At 39.6% G+C, this 15,722-nt stretch overlaps 1 protein-coding gene across 6 annotated transcripts in view; it reads left to right on the top strand.

Annotated features, from left to right (window-relative positions):
- DENND1A (DENN domain containing 1A) overlaps positions 1-15,722 on the top strand; it is a 179,572-nt gene that overhangs the window by 56,277 nt on the left and 107,573 nt on the right. The gene's annotated exons all lie outside the window — the stretch shown is intronic.

Here is a 15,722-nt window from a genome sequence, read left to right as displayed (position 1 = left end):
TTAGATAAATGCTGCCAGGCCATACAGAATTGCTTCTCCCTCAGAGACTGCCTGCCTACGTGCTGTTTTTTGTCTTCCTATCAGAAAGGGTTGCAGCAATAATAATAAAACATTCTGAGAGGAGGACATGGTCACTGATACATGAATGAGATGACAGTAATTACTGCTTTGACACCACTAGGGAGGTGCGTGCTGCTGGAGAGGCTGTGCTGGCGCAGAGGCCCGGGGGCTCGTGTGTACTTGAAGTCAACCGATGGAATTGGAGTGAACAAGAATTCTCTCACTCCTATAACTGTGATAGGAACCTTGTGTTGTTTTTTTTAATTATTATTAACTAGTAGAATTTCTACTTTATCTGTTAAACTGTTAGCTATAGCACCTATTTCTAGTTGCTTGAAGGGGTACTAATAACTTAAGCTTATGACTTATATTGCTTTGAGTTCTGTTAAAGTTACAAAATAAGATAAAACTTTGCATAGATTTCCTTTGGTTCACCAACTTACTGGCTAGTTACTGGTGTAAGAAGGTGCTATAACCATGTGGAACTTGGATTTAAATTTGAAGTTTTCAGTGAGTATTCAGCTTTTGTACCAAAATGAAAATCATTCTTCTGAAGTAAAATGCAGGAACGTTGGTGTGGAAATCCCTTTCGGCCAAAATAGCTAAGCTCTGCACCGCTCTTTTTGTAAGATAAAAAGAAATGGATCTATAGTAGTTTGTGGCAGATGGCAGAAAATGTAACTAACTGAATGTGATTCTGTATGGAGTTATTTGAGGTTTTTGGTGTGATTTGCTGTGAGTTCCTCTCCTCCCCCCTTTCCTTTTCTTTGATTGTGGTCTTTGTCCGTTTATTCTTAGGATAGAATAAGATTTCTGAGCAGGGGCCTCTCTTGTGGTGCAAAGTGAGAATTGTTTTTAATTGAGCAGAAACATGTGGAAGGATCAGGAATATCTCAAGGGATTACAGAAAAATTCCAAATTTGTACTACTTACAGCTTGTGTTTAGAGCGGGGTCTGCTGGGAATAAATGTTAGTTAGTGTGACCTGTGACCTTAAAAACTGTTGACATGGATTTCAGCCAGAAACTAGCCACAGAACTCCTTTGTTAAGCTCATTCATAGCTCCTTGAAAACTCTAGTCAGTGAAAGTTGCCAGCTCAAATCTAAGGAAAGCAGGAAAGCAGAGCCCTTTTTTTCCTTCAGGCCCCCCTCCCTCTCCCCCCCCTTTTTTTTTCTTCCCATGCTTTGGAAACAGTGGACGCCCCTTAACCAGCAAGACTTCTTTAATAGGACTGCATCGCCTAAACTTGATTGGAATTGACAGCTTCCTGGCTCAGGCTTGCCAACTGGCAGGGCATTGATGCATAGGGGACAAACAGCTTTAAGGGCCTGTATACCACTGTTTGTGTATGTGCCTCCAAAACGTAACACACTTCTGTTGTGATACCTTCTAATCTAAAGAAAAAATATCCAAATCTATTACACTACTTCTATTTTTGCATCTCTTTCAATTATCTTGAGGAAAGAAATTGAATATATATGTGTATATACATATTTATTTATTTAATTATGAAAGAATTGTCCTGTTGTCTTCTAGAATTTTCCCTTTCCACTGATCAGACCAGAAGCCACAGAAATTTATGCTTGAGGGAAAAAAAAACAAGCACTTGGATTTTTAGAATTTTGACTGTGCTTTACGTTGTCCTTCTTCTTTTTTTCTGGCTGAACTGTACTTAAAAATCTTGATTACCCCACTATAAAATATTGAGTTTACAAGTCCTCTGCCCTATCCACTTGCTTCTTCACAAATTTTTCCGCTTAGGTGGATTTTGTGCATCCTGAGATGATTTCATGATGTGATTCCCTATGTGGTCTTCTGGGCTCACTCGGCTTCAATTATATTTCTGAAGTAGAATGTACCTTCACATGAGTAAGTTATGTTCCTGCTATCTATACCTAATGGTGAGAATAGGTACAAAAAGGATGCAGGAGGGAAAATACAAGTTTTGCTTAATTATAAGTAAAATAGAAGTATGCAAAAAGCATTATCTTTGTGAAGGTTCATGGAGCAGATAGCTGGTAAACTAGGATTAGAGGTACTTAATTGATTTACAGTGAAACTTTATGCTGTTACTCTTCTGCAGGGTAAAATCATGTTGGTTCAATACCCTTTGAACAACCTGCAGTGTTTAAACATCCAAATTTTACAGTTTTGATTGAAGTATTTCTTAAAGGATTGATTTTGTGAAAGAGCACACTTCATAAGGCTGATGTGTCTCTTGGAATAGCTTTCATGGAGTTTCATTTTGTTTTTTAAAGAAAAAAATGATACAAATGTGAATCAACCTCATTTCACTCAAGGACAGGGATACATAAGCCAGTAATAGCTGTTTTCTAGGGATGGAGAAGTGGGGTAATGGAAGAAATTGGGAACTGCTTGCCCCTTGCAGACCTCCTTTTCCACATAAGGCATAAAATTCTGGCCCTCTCCTTAGTCTGCACCATCTCTGAATTCTTGTTCTGCTGCCTCAGGTTTGTAGCCTAGTTTTGTTTTCACAGGCATTGGTTTCAAAAAGAATAGCCTGCTGTTACTTGTTTGCCCGTTTTTCCCCTTGTTGTCTTACCATTGGTATATATAGACAACTCAGACTGCATTTTGAGTATCTTGGAGTAAATTGGAAGATTGGGAAGGGGGTTTGCATGGAAAGCAACATGGCACCAGGACTGCTAGGATCAGTTCTATATCCATCAGTGACTCGAGTCAGCAACTATATTTAATTTAGTGTAGTTTTTGTTTAGTTTAGTATATTTGGAACTATGTTAAACTTTTTAGGGGGGAAAAGTCACAGTCCTCAGCAATCACAATACTGTCTATCTACTGAAAAATTACTGTGCAACTGCAGAAATCGGTTGTTAACTGTTTAAGGCCAGAGGAAGTATTTATTTTGCTAGTTTCAAAGCTGTAATTACAAAGCCCAGGCTGCAAGCACTGACTGTAGATAACCCCAGAGCAGAGAGATGTTTTTATTTTTTTTTTTTATTTTACTTACTTACCCTTGTTTCTTTCTTTCCCTGTTCTGCTGTTAGATTTCTGTGCGGACATGGAAAAAAAATGTCACTATATCACTATATAATTAAAGAAGAAAAAAAAGTCCAGTCTTATAAGCATTTACTATGTTTTTATATTAAATGGAATGAGAATACGGGAAATCAATGTTTTGCTTCCGTATCTATCTGTACAATACTTCTAAGCCTTCCAAAAACATGTTTGGTAATGGCTGGAAATGATACAAAACACTTTTTGGACAGTCTGTTTGCTCTTTGTTCTGTATCGACCCTGGTATCCCTGTACTTCTTAAAATGCTTCAGAGATGAAAGCAAATCGCAAACTGATTCTATTACACGTTGGCAGAGGCCACAAAAAGTACATGTATAAGTCATGAGAAATTGGATCCCTCTGATTCAACAGTACAAGAAAATTGTACCTAATAAAAATGTTGTTACTGAGGCTGTGTGTGCCTTCTTCATGGATTTCATTTTTTTTAAAATTTCCTTTTAGCTGTGAATTCAGCACATCCATTTAATGTAAGAGTTGAAGATTCTTTCTCAGTTCCTTTGCATGGACTTTGTAGAGAAAAAGGAGAGCAAGACTTGTTGCTCAAGTCCCACCTTCTTTCACAGAAATTACAAGCCATAACTGTAGGAAAACAGTTAGACTTCCTCTTCTGTGTTTGAGAGGAAATTGATCTAAAGTGGCTTAGAAAATGTGAGAATTCCATGAATGTGGTGTGCAGGGTTGCAAAGGGTCTCCAGTTGTTGCAGGCATTTTGCTTTAACTTGACGTGTTTATAAAACAGTTTACATCTTAAAGTTCAGGGTTTTTACCCCCACTGATTTGCTTAAGCAAACACTGGCTTTTATTTTCAGTTACTTGTCAGAATATGTACGGAAATGTGATGAACCTAGTAGAAAGAGAGCTTGACATCAATTAAATTCAGCTATCTGCTTTGTGTTTCTTTTCTGATACGGTTTTCAGTATAGTTTTCTAAACTTCCTGTGTTTTTTCCTCATTTTCCTTACCAGTCTTGGAAGACAGAGATGAGCTGTTTTAAAATGTTGCAAGAAAAGAGGGATAACATTGCTTATTATATCTGCTTATTTGCTGTCTTTTGTTTTCATCCCCGCTATATCACAGACTGTTTCTCAGATCGGTATGGCAGCCTGTGTGGTTGCCTTAATATCTTTTCTTGTTCTAGTAGCTTTTAAATAATTTTTGAAGTGTCTCTAGAGTTATATTAGCTTTCTAAAATGATAATATCTGCAATGCTGACTAAAATACACTTACTAAAATAGTCTTAAGCAAGGAAAAGCATTTCGTAATGCATTTTTTCTGTCCCGTCACTAAAAATCTGCAATAGGAGTTCATAATAGTTTTTCTTGGCCCTCTTATTGTTGTCATTATTAATACTTATTCAAAATTAATATGGTGTGGGTGTGTATTTCATAAGAATGTGCCTGCTTCTGTGTGTGTATAAGTATATATTAGCCGTATACGAATATTTTTGTATATAAGCATTTTCTAAAGAACAGTGTCACAAACCAAGAGAAGTCTTAGAGAATCCTGTTGATTCTACATGTGGATTGCATTTACTTTTTTATTAATGTGTAAAGCGTGTACAGTATTTCCTCTTATTCCTTTTCCTTGAAGATGTATGCAGCATCACAGTAATAGCTGTAGAAATGCATTTTGTTGTTCTGAGTTTTAAGACCAACATTGAAAGGATTCGATTCCACCGAACTCTTAAATAATAATTTCTTGTTTTTAACTAGATGTACTTGGTAACTAACAAGTCAACAGGGAATTTATAAAGTGACTCTCAGTGAAAAGCTTTGCAGTTGATGAAAATATGGTGTCAGTAGATCTGTTAAAAGCTTTGCTAGCTGAGCTTGAAATTTTAAAGGATGGTTGAATTGGTTTAAATATTTTTGTTGAAACTTAAATACAGTAGAACCTTGCTAATCCACACACCTCGTTATCACAGACAAAGATGGCAAGCTCCATGTATGTCTTGCCAGAAATGGGCAGGCCTGGAGTAACGTCTCCTGTTACTAGGTTTCATTGTTTTAAGTATACCGCAGTGTGCTTGCTGTGTTAAATTCAATTTATGTAATTTTTCATAGTGGCAAAATAAATCCACCAGAAAACATGCTTTCTTCTTCCACTCTTTTCATTTTTGTGTACATTTCAATATTGTTGATTTTTCACTGAGTCCTCTAGTAGTAATGGCAAGTTGTGTGATGCTGTTGTATGGGATACTAATGACAATAAGAAAAAGATTGAAGAAGACAGAATTCTGCAGGTGCTGAACTCTGGATTTTTCTATAATGACAAATGTTCTGAAAGAGCTTCAGGTCTTTCTAGGTAAAGGAAGGACACTGGTTATATCACTTTTTCATGAATTGAGAGTTCTGGTATTTCCATTTTTGGCTTCTCTTTTGCCTTGCCATGCACACACTCATTCCTCTGTTCCATTCAGTGGTGGCACATGCTTTGTGGTTGAAATAGGGATGTGAAGTCCTTCTGCAGATGCTTAATGCATATGACTGGATGATGATGGTGTTTGAAACAGAAGTTTCCCTCACTGGAAACAGCTATGGTTTGTATCCATTGAGTTTGAGGTCTGATCGTTATTGCAAGATTTTTTTGAAATTAAATACTATGAAATATGAACTCTAGCCAGTCTGCTTCCTTCATACGTGCGCATCCCTGTCCCTTGTGGAGAGCCACACCTGATGTGCTCCAGTTGGGGAAGATACTGAAAGAAGGAACATCTGGAATAAAATGCTGAATGCCTAAGACCATTGGTTAGTATTAGGAAAATAACTTTTTTTTTTTTTTTTCCTTCACTGAACATCCTAGATAAGCCAGACCTGCTGATTGATAATTGAATACATGAGCTGAACAAAAGAAGTGCCCTGGGAAATACGTATCTTAGTAATAAGCATTAAGAGTAAATTTTCCAATCATCGAACTTAATTACCTTCTTGTAAATAAGAGGTTGCAAAGAATATTAATAAGAACAAATTATTTGGCTACTGTTCAGCCATTCTTTACTGTTCTTAACGTTTGTTGGAGGAAAAAATGTTTTTCATTATATATGTGTATATATGCATAATTATTGTAGTTGAAAGCTTAGATGTTGTGCTTTAACACTGTTGTTTATTTCTGTCTTGATTTGGTAATAAGCCTAAGCTGTGTATTCACATGTATTTTGTAGGGGGATAAATTTATACCACTTTTGAAGTTAGTAGCAGCTAGAAAGTACAGGGAGTTGTTTACAAAAGAGTCCCATCGATTCTCCTTTTCTGTGGAAGCATTCAAGCAGCAAGACCTGCACAGTCTGTTTGGCACAGTAGCTGCTCTCAGCTGGCCCTGTGCCCTCCTGCTGTTAGTCAGGGCAAAGGATGTGCCAGATCTCAGATTGTAACGGAGCAGAGCCTGCTTGCAAATCTGCTTGTAGTTAGCCTGGGGCCTTTTGGCAGCAGACTACAGCCGAATGATTTACTTGCAATCCTTTTTCCTTAATATTTTCCATCTGGCCAACAATGGCCTATAAAGGCAGACGCAAAACAGAGTTTGAATTATGAGGAGCGTAATAGTAAAATGCTTCCAAATCTTACTCTAGAACCTGCACCAGTGGATCGCTGCTGTTACTTTGCCAAAGGAAGTTTGTTCTGCAGCGCTATTGCAACAAAGTTGTTGACAAAAAAGCGTAGTAGTTCTGAAGTTCAAAACTGTGGAACAGAGAAATGTGCATTTCGCTTGAACTCTGAATGTTCCACTGCCTGCGCCTTCTGTTGATCCTGAGCAGGAAGCGAAGCGCTCCCAGCATGGGCTTCCTTGTGCCGCCCCTGCACGCAGCTCCTGGATGCACTGTGGGAGCAGGGATCACGGAGAGGAGGAGGGCATGGAAAGGGCCTCGAGTATGGAACGGCTGTAAGGCACGCGGCAGCACGTGGGGGAGTTGCCATCCTATGGTGTTATAAAAGAGGTAATGTGTACTAAACTCTCCAGTCTACAGGAATGGATTAATAATGCCTTCTAGAATGAGCTATTTCCACGTCTGTGCTTTTTGTCAACTCTTCCAGTTCTGCTCAGAACAGAAATCTTCCTGTGACTACAGTCATGCTAAGCATAGGTAGTCCTGTGTGGGGTTTGGGTTGCTTTTGTACATTTGTTGTTGAAAGTTTGTAACCTCTAAGAAAATCTGTGAACTTGCTTGTACTTGCACTGCTTCACAAGTGCAGCAGTCCTGGCACTGCAGCTTGCACTGTGTGCAGTTTCCCACCTTCCTGATGGCATGGTTGGGGATGGAAAGCACTCATCTGTTTCTCCAAGGGTGGCGACAAGTCATGCACAGACTTTCACAGATCTTGCTCACAGTATTTACAGGAGTGTTAGAAATGGATTAAGCTAGGAGAAGGCTCCAGAATGTGATTCACTTTCCCACTACACCTTGGAGACCAAGCAAATCCTTCTCTGAAGGTGCGTGGTTCACTTCATAGGTTATAAAGAGATCTTCTTTAGGTGACTGTTTAAAAATGTTAACAGTTGTCTCACCTGTGGAGGCAAAATACAAGCAGTCTGTGCTGTATATTTAAACATTTTTTAAAAAATTATTCCATGTAATAACATAGTATGGCAGCTCTTTCCAAGCTTAGAGTTCTTAACAGTATGCTGTTTGTTCCATTTTTAATAGAAATGTCCATGTGCTAACTCCAAAAACTACAATGAGATGTGCAGGGACAAGGGAAAGGTATAATTTTGCTAGAAGTAAGGATGGACAGGTAAAAGATGCTTAATTGATGCATGACAGCCGAATTCCATGTCGGCTATCATTCTTTGTTCCATCCTCCTCACCTAGCTTAGGGTAAATGTTGCCAAAATAAATAAATCTTTAAAAACAAACGCACACCAGAGCAAAAGAACAGCCCTCCTTTCTCCTCTTCCCTTTACATCACCAATCCAAGGCAAGTGTCTTTTAGTGAATTCGAAGAATAATGAGGGTGTGTCAAAGGAAGTTTTTCTGAAGATTTTACCAAAGCTTTAATCTTGATGGCAAGTCAAAACACTTCTGTAAAATACCAGTAGTAAGGATCACAACAAAAAATGTCCAGTGCTAATAATACCAATGTATCACTACCAGTGGAATTAGATAAAGCTAAGAACACTGCATTCTAGTCCAGCTAGTTCACTGGTCTTACCTACTGACCAAAAACCAATTTTACTTAATTAGGGCTTCATGTCACACTTCCTTTACTTGCTGAACAACTGTAACAGAAGTAATTAAATCACGTCACTTTTTATTACCTTTGGCCCTGGCTGACTGGTTTGGAAACTCAGATTTTAGTGCTTAAATAAAAAGAATTAGCGCATCGCCCTTGGGAAAACCTAGGTCCCTGGCATCAAAAAAGTAAGGAGGAAGTAGTTAAGTACAAGATGGATAGGTCTTCCACAAGGGAAGCGCTTCTTTGTTGCTGTCAGAAAGCTCAGGGAATGCGTGTTAGGAGTGAGACCATCCTGTACTTGCTGACAGATGTACGCGACTTTCCCAAAAGAGATTACATGGCAACTTCCTCCTTCGAAAATCAAGGTCTGGCAGGAGCCCTCAGGTTATGTGGTAGTAACTGGAGAAGCAGGGGCTCTTCTGAGAGGTAAAACTGCTCGGAAAAGCTGCATGAGTTGATTTTTGCATGTTTTTTCAATAGAAATCATGATTCAGCCACACTGAAATAATAAGAGGAAAGACTTTACATGGCTTTGTAGAAGCAGTGTTATCTGGATTCTGTGCGTATCCGAAATAGAAACCTTAAGTTAAAACCGCAGATGTTTATCAGCATCCTTGATAAGGGACCGATCTTCCTTCACACCTACACAACACTTGTGTTATCTACCTAACCGTAATCCACCTCAGCGTGTTTTAAAACTCATCTGTGTTGGTGCCGCAGCTTGAGTGTTCAGAGACTAAATGATAGTGAGCAATCTCCTACTTAATCATTTGTTTAAACCGATCGCAGGATGTCTCGTAAATAAAAACTGGGCACTCCAGCCAGCTAACGACCAGAGCCTTTTCTGCTAATTTGTGTCACACTTATGGGAAGCCTGCTGATCAGGGTCATCCGTGGTATTTCTGCAAGCGGACAGTCAAGCACTATCGCATTTAATGTGCTTATTTGTCCAATAGCTCAATGAGTCTAAATGCTCACTGGGAATCCTGAAACAGATTTGGCACTGTAGTCGTAGACAGCCTGCAGTCACATGCCAGGCTCTGACTTGGTTTTCGAAACCCATGTTACAAATGCATGTTTGCTTGCTGTAGGAAGCAGTAGTGTGCTGCTGGGCGTTTTACTCACAGGGAGCACTTCTGATTTATAATAAAAAAGTTCATAATCCTACTGAAATTTTGTATCAAATTCAGTACTAGAGTACATAGGCCAATAAGTATATGTGATTGGCATCTTTAATGAAAAGGAGCTGTTAATTTGTGCCGGGATAAAAAGGGTGTTTAGGATCTGCTGTTGCAACCTGTGATAGACTTAACACTACTCTTTGATCCCCAAATGAAATGTGATGGATTTCAACTGATGCCAGATGTCTCAAACCTAGTGGGATCTCTGATTGTCTGCCACATCCAGAGTTCTCTCTTCCAGCACTTTCATGTGTACTTCTAAACATGGTTTGAGATGAGGTTCCTTGACAAGTTAAGCCTTTGGAATCCTTTCTCTGTATTGTCACTTCAGTGGTGATCTTTAGGCTCTCATACTGTCTAACGTATCCTGGCTTTTAAAAATCAAGCCCTGTGTGCCAAACCATTCTTTTCCTTTTGTCTGAGGAGCGTACTGCAAGTAACTTTTCTCAATTTAAGGCTGTTCTCTGCCCTCTCCTTGTTAACACTGGCCAAAGAAAACATTGTTCAATGCATTCCTGTTGGCACTGAGTGGAATGTAGTTGTTGGTGACTTTTTAATTCCAGGACTATCTAGTTGCACGTGATAAATCTCACATATTATCTGTCAAACACTTCACTATATCCAACTTCTCACCAAGTGTGCTTTATGGGATGTTGTTTGCCTGTGGCTTTTAATAACAGTATAAAGACTTGTTGGTATTTGCCTTGTAGATGCAAAAAAAATTGTTTTCTTTATATACCTTTGTTTTGTGTTGCTATGTTAGAACTTCGCTCTTGAATTTGCATGCTCGAGAAGCTGCGTTCTCAGAATTAAGCTAAAAAACCAACAAAACACCACTACCAAACCCACAAAGGTTTACTCTGCCTTCTAAAAAGGGACAAGAGCCCTTTTGTTGTGTTAGGGAGTTTGAGGCTTGCTATTTCATTTTACATCCACTAAAAAACTTGTTTTATTTATTTTTAAGTGAGTGCACTTGATGCTAAATCTGAGAGTGGAGCTCTACCTGGTCAGACATGCTTAGATTGGCTGGGTACAGTAAAAACTGCAGCTTTCCACTCCATAAAAGCTGTGAGAGACTTGTGTAGTAGTGCTACTCTGCTGTAAAGCTGATCAAATGGCACAGTTCTTTTCTTCTGTCTTGAGCCTGTGCCCCAGGCTTTAGAGATGTATGTACTCTCCAAAATCCACTTACAGTTTTACATTTCATTTCAGCAGACCCTAGGTTCTGTCTTTTAAAGGAAATCCTTTCTCTTTTCTCCGTGTGGACTGACTGGAGAAATCTCACTTGGCAAGGTTTCCCAATGCTGTGAGTAACTTAGAAGTTAAAATCTTTGATTACTTTTTTTTAAGGGGAGTGAAAACAGAAAGATCCTGACAACAGAACAGAGCTCAAAGATTATTCTGAAATAAATTGAACACAAATTATCCTGTCATAAAATTCAGTGAATTTTCTTAAATTTTGCCGCGATTGGTAAATCACATGAGGAAGGAGTCCAAGGGCACTACAGATACCTTTCCAAAAGCATTCGCTTTGTGTTTCACTGCTGTCAGCACACCTGGAAAACAGAATGTTAAAAATTAGATTGAGGAATTTGGTATGTTAATTAGCAAATACTCATAAATCATTTTTAAAAAGTACCCCTTGCCATTGGGATTACCAGTGGTTGCACTGGAACATGGCGTGTTTCTACTGCTGAAATTCTCAATGTTTTCAAATTTCTTAATGCTCCACAGGAGTCTTTTGTGCCTTGTTTTCACAGTGCCCTTGCACATGTTGCTATCTTGTATTGCTTCCTCCTTCGCTGTTGTCTTACAGTTAGCACCAGAAAAGATTTGCCTTTTTAAGCTGACTTCACTTTCTGACAGTCATTCCTGGTTCCACACACGTTGGCCACTTTGTCAGTCTCTCTTTGCCCTTGACCTTGGATGTGCACAGTGTTCATGAAATCGCTGCTGATCTAAGTGGTGCGTGCTAAAGTCTCTGATTCTCCATCGTTGTAATGAGCACTCAAAAAAAATATCCAAAGAAGCGATAGCGGTGACATTTCCACATTTCAAAGGAAGCGTATTTACTATCAAAACCTCTATTCATTAGTAATGCTTTGTAACTGAATAAGAAACAGTTGGCTTTTTTTCCTGAGTAAATGATCTTTTACTTGATAAAGAAATCAACGGCATACACAGGTAGACAGTTTTCGTGGAGATTTTTCCTTTGCTATTCCTACAGATACTGTGTTTTCTTATTTATTTGTTGGCCAGTTCTATTCAGTTAAATTAGTTACGTGTTTACATGTAGGCAGCCCCTATAACACAGCTGCCTTCTTGGTTTTCTGTACGTTCATGGCTCGTGCGCTCACTGGAAAGCAGTCGTTGCATTCTGATGGAGCTAAGACAGCAGCGCTGGGCATCTGTGCAGCTCGGAGCCCCGCAGCTTATCGTCAGGGAGCCCTGCCTGTTACGTAAGAGCCCAAGCACTGATGTTACGAAGCGTATTTCTTCAGTCCCTTAAATATTTTTAAATGCGAAAGTTTACTTAATTTAAAATCCGAAACTGGGGAACTGCGTGGCAGGCAGGGTACAAGAGCAGCACAGGGAAGTCTGCAGTGTCTTCTCATGTAACTTTTGCCATAAGTTGAGCAATATTTGTGGTTGTGCACATTGAAATTTTATTTCCAGGGTTGCCTGTGTTAAACAGACCAGGAGAGGGTTTGGGCAAATAATAGTATAAAATCAGACAACTCTTTTTAATATGCTCTTGAAGCCTTTCCTGCTTGTTCAGATCAAATAGTACCTATAGATATGAAGTGTTAGTTTCTATTAATGTTGCATTGTGTGATTCAATTGGAAGTAGAGTTTCTTTTTAGTTAAAAAAGATTACAAACAACGTTAATAATTTTTGTTTGGTTTTTAAGCTTTTGTATTAGGTGTATAATAATAGTAGGAAGAAGATCCTAGAAATGCAGTTTTCCACCTAATTTCCTTGCTGTTGGCAATCATGAAAACTTACCACCACAGAAGGAAGCTCTGCTCAGACCCCCTAACTTCTAGCTGTGCGAGGACTGTGTGTGCTTGTGTGTGCTCGCACACTTTGTGCGTGTGCATGCACAGACCGGGGCGGCTCCCTCATTTCAGAGAGGAGGGCTCGGTGTTCTGCGCTTCTGGCTGCTGCCCTTCCTGGAGGTCAGAAATGTGACCTCACATGTGCTGCTGTTGTAGCTTTTTCCTTTCAAACGTTAAAACACACAAGTGGATTGATATGTTGAAAAATTCAAAGCTCAGTTGACTGCAGTACAGCATTTTCATCTGTGCAGCAGCTCACGCTGGGTGATGACATTTTCTGTTCCGCAGAGCTCGTGGGGTGCGGGCTGGGCTGTGCCGTGCACACAGTGGCCGTGCAGGGGCTGCTGCCCTCTGCCTCCCGGTGCCACCGGGTCCGAAGGGCGCGAGGGGCTCTGCTGCTTCGTGCAGCCCTGGGAGCCTCTTCCCAGCAGCACCCCCAGCCACACGGCTGCTGCGCTCATTTGTTTCTTTTTGTGCATGAGAAATAAAGATCTTTCCCGTTGTCTCGAGCAGTTGTTGGTTTTGCACCAGTATTCTTTAAATTCTACGTTTTCAAAACATTTGTGTTTACAAGCTGCAGTGCAGCACTGTTGTCTTAACGTTTTGACTGTCCCTAATTGCTATGACACATGTAACTAATGATGTTTTGTGCTTTCAAGGAGCGCACTAAAAAGGTGATGACATACGAGTTTCTGAATAAGGTACTGTGCGACTTGTGCAGTGGAGTTTGTGCAGACCTTATGTAGCATAATAAGCAGCTTTCCTGTGCCCACGTTTGTTTCCCGTCAGACTGGCCTGTCTCCAGCAGCGAGCTGCATCGCAGGAGGAGAGCAAAGCAGAGCTCCGACCTCGCTGCCTGCTTGGGTCAGGCTGGAACTGGCTGTCATGATTTGTGGCAAATGTGTCTCACGCACACACACACACACACACATTGGAGGAAATTGAAAATGTAAAACTCAAACTAAATTTCAGATTGCCCTTTTTTTGTTCAGTCTGCAGCCATGTTCCGCTTATACTGCTTGGAGTCTTTGAACTTCAACTTTGGTGAATGATTTCCCGTCTGCTGTTTTCTTCGTGTAGCTTGAACAGCCGCGTGTGTGCGCGCATGTGCACGCGTGTGCGTGTGCTCGCATGCTGTGGTGCTCTGGGCAATTTCACTGCAGAGCTCTTCCCTTCCTTTGTTTAACCTCTGACCTGTGAAAACAAGAGTTAATCAAAACTTCTAAGGTAGCTAAGAGGAAGGGGAAGTGTTTGGTTACAAATTAAATATGAGCAAGTCATAAGCCATAAATCTTCAGCAGTGCTACCAGTTGTGCTACTTCAGCTGCATGTGGCTCAGAAGGACTCCGACTCAATTTGGCTCCGTCTCTTTGGCAGGGGCTGCTCAGACGCAGCAGCGTGGAGCTGCTCTTCGTAAGACATAACCCGCGCCTTTCTTCTTCAGGATGAATATCTGGAAAGAGCTTCAGATAACTGGTTCTTGATCTGTGAAACAGATTCAGTAGTCTACATACCTGCAGGACTCTAGACCTTAAACGTTCAAACTATATTGAATTGAATTCTGAAGCTGCTCGTGCACCTCTTTGGCTCTTTGAAAGTAGAAGGAACTCCCACGGATTCCAGTAGAGTAACTTCTTGCGGTGATAATAAATTGCCATGCAATTCATTTGTAATAGATAGGGTAAATACGCGGATATTATAGTAGGGTAAGATGGTAGAGCTTAAAGTGATTGATTATGTGATATATTCATCATGTCAAACTTGGCTGAAGTCGCTTTATGGAAGCTTTGCAGAGATGCATAAATGATTTCTTTTTGCATTTTTTTTCCCATGCGTCATACAAACCCAGACTAAATATTTAATCTTTAATAAATACATTGATTTTTTTTCAAAACTACTTAGCGCTGGCTGTAATTCTGTTATTAAGACGCGATTAAACTTTTTACCTGAAACAGCAGCTTTTGGGAGTTTTCCAGAGTGAGCGTCTTGTTGTTGTTGTCTTGTCTTGCCCCTCTCTTGAGCACAAGCTGCTAAATCCCCCTGCGGATCACGGTGTGTTGAGGTCTGCTTCAGACAGTGACATACTTCCTGAGCAATTAAGCCGAACTTTAAACGTGCCTTCCTGAAATAAGTTTTGGTTTTCGTTCTGGTGGGGAGCTTTCTGTCTTCCTGGTGTTCTGTTTTTTCATCTTCAGGCTATCTTTGGTTGATAGCTTGCTAGGATTTGTTTCCTAGGTTCTTAATCTCTTCTTAGCAGATAGGTTTTGAGAGGATTTCTTGTTACCCTTGTAATGGCTTTTAACTCTACTGAAGTTTATTTAACTAAACAGAAAAAAGAAACGTATCTTCTGCCTAATCCTTCTTGAATGTTTACAATATATGCCAAACTTAAATGCTGTTTAAAGTGGTAATTGTCTGTCTTTCCGCTCTATTCTAATACATTGTTTGTAAAGATACTTAAAGCATATTAATTTAAATGATAATACTGTCATATAGCATGAAAAGTTAAGTTTCTTATCAGCGTATTTTGATAAGCTACTTACATGTTACAGTAGCATTTTCAGGCTTCAAACAAATGTTAATGATGGAGTGCCATTCACTTTATCTGTCTCATATATAGCTTCTCACTTCATTTATTACTAAAAGCTGTACTGTTAGGAACCACAGGGCACTCAATTCTTTATAGATGTCAGGATGTAGCCATATTTTATAAAAACTTTAAATCTTGTCTAACTCTATCAAAATAGAATCCATTTGCTTCAGAAAGCATCTGTGATTAAAAGAAGAGTCAGTCTGTGCGTCATGTCAACTTTCCTTCCCATTCGCTGCAGCTGAGGGGAAATTCCTTGCTGGAATTTAAAAGGGAGCTGAAATAAAGAACTGTGCCATGAAGATGTGGTCCAAAATCAGACCAAAGCAAAGCGTGGTGAAAAGTGACATCTTAGTTGTCTTATTTTATTCAGCGGGGATGTAAAGGAAATGAGAAAGATGGGATTTTCTGGGTGTTTGTGTCTTTGTTTAATTTAATGCTTTTGTAAGTTGTTAGCAGATTTACTTCTGTTTGACTTAGCTGTACTAAATGCAGTGATGTAGGATGCAGAATAAGATTTAGTAGTTATGATGGTTTATTTCTAACATCAAGACACTGATTATGCGATGTAAATAAAATAAATAAAGAAGTCGGTAGTATCGG

The sequence above is a fragment of the Numida meleagris genome, chromosome 16, assembly GCF_002078875.1.
Source record: "Numida meleagris isolate 19003 breed g44 Domestic line chromosome 16, NumMel1.0, whole genome shotgun sequence".
Taxonomy (NCBI): domain Eukaryota; kingdom Metazoa; phylum Chordata; class Aves; order Galliformes; family Numididae; genus Numida; species Numida meleagris.
The sequence above is the reverse complement of the archived record's forward strand: the minus strand, read 5'-3'. Positions and strand labels throughout refer to the sequence as shown.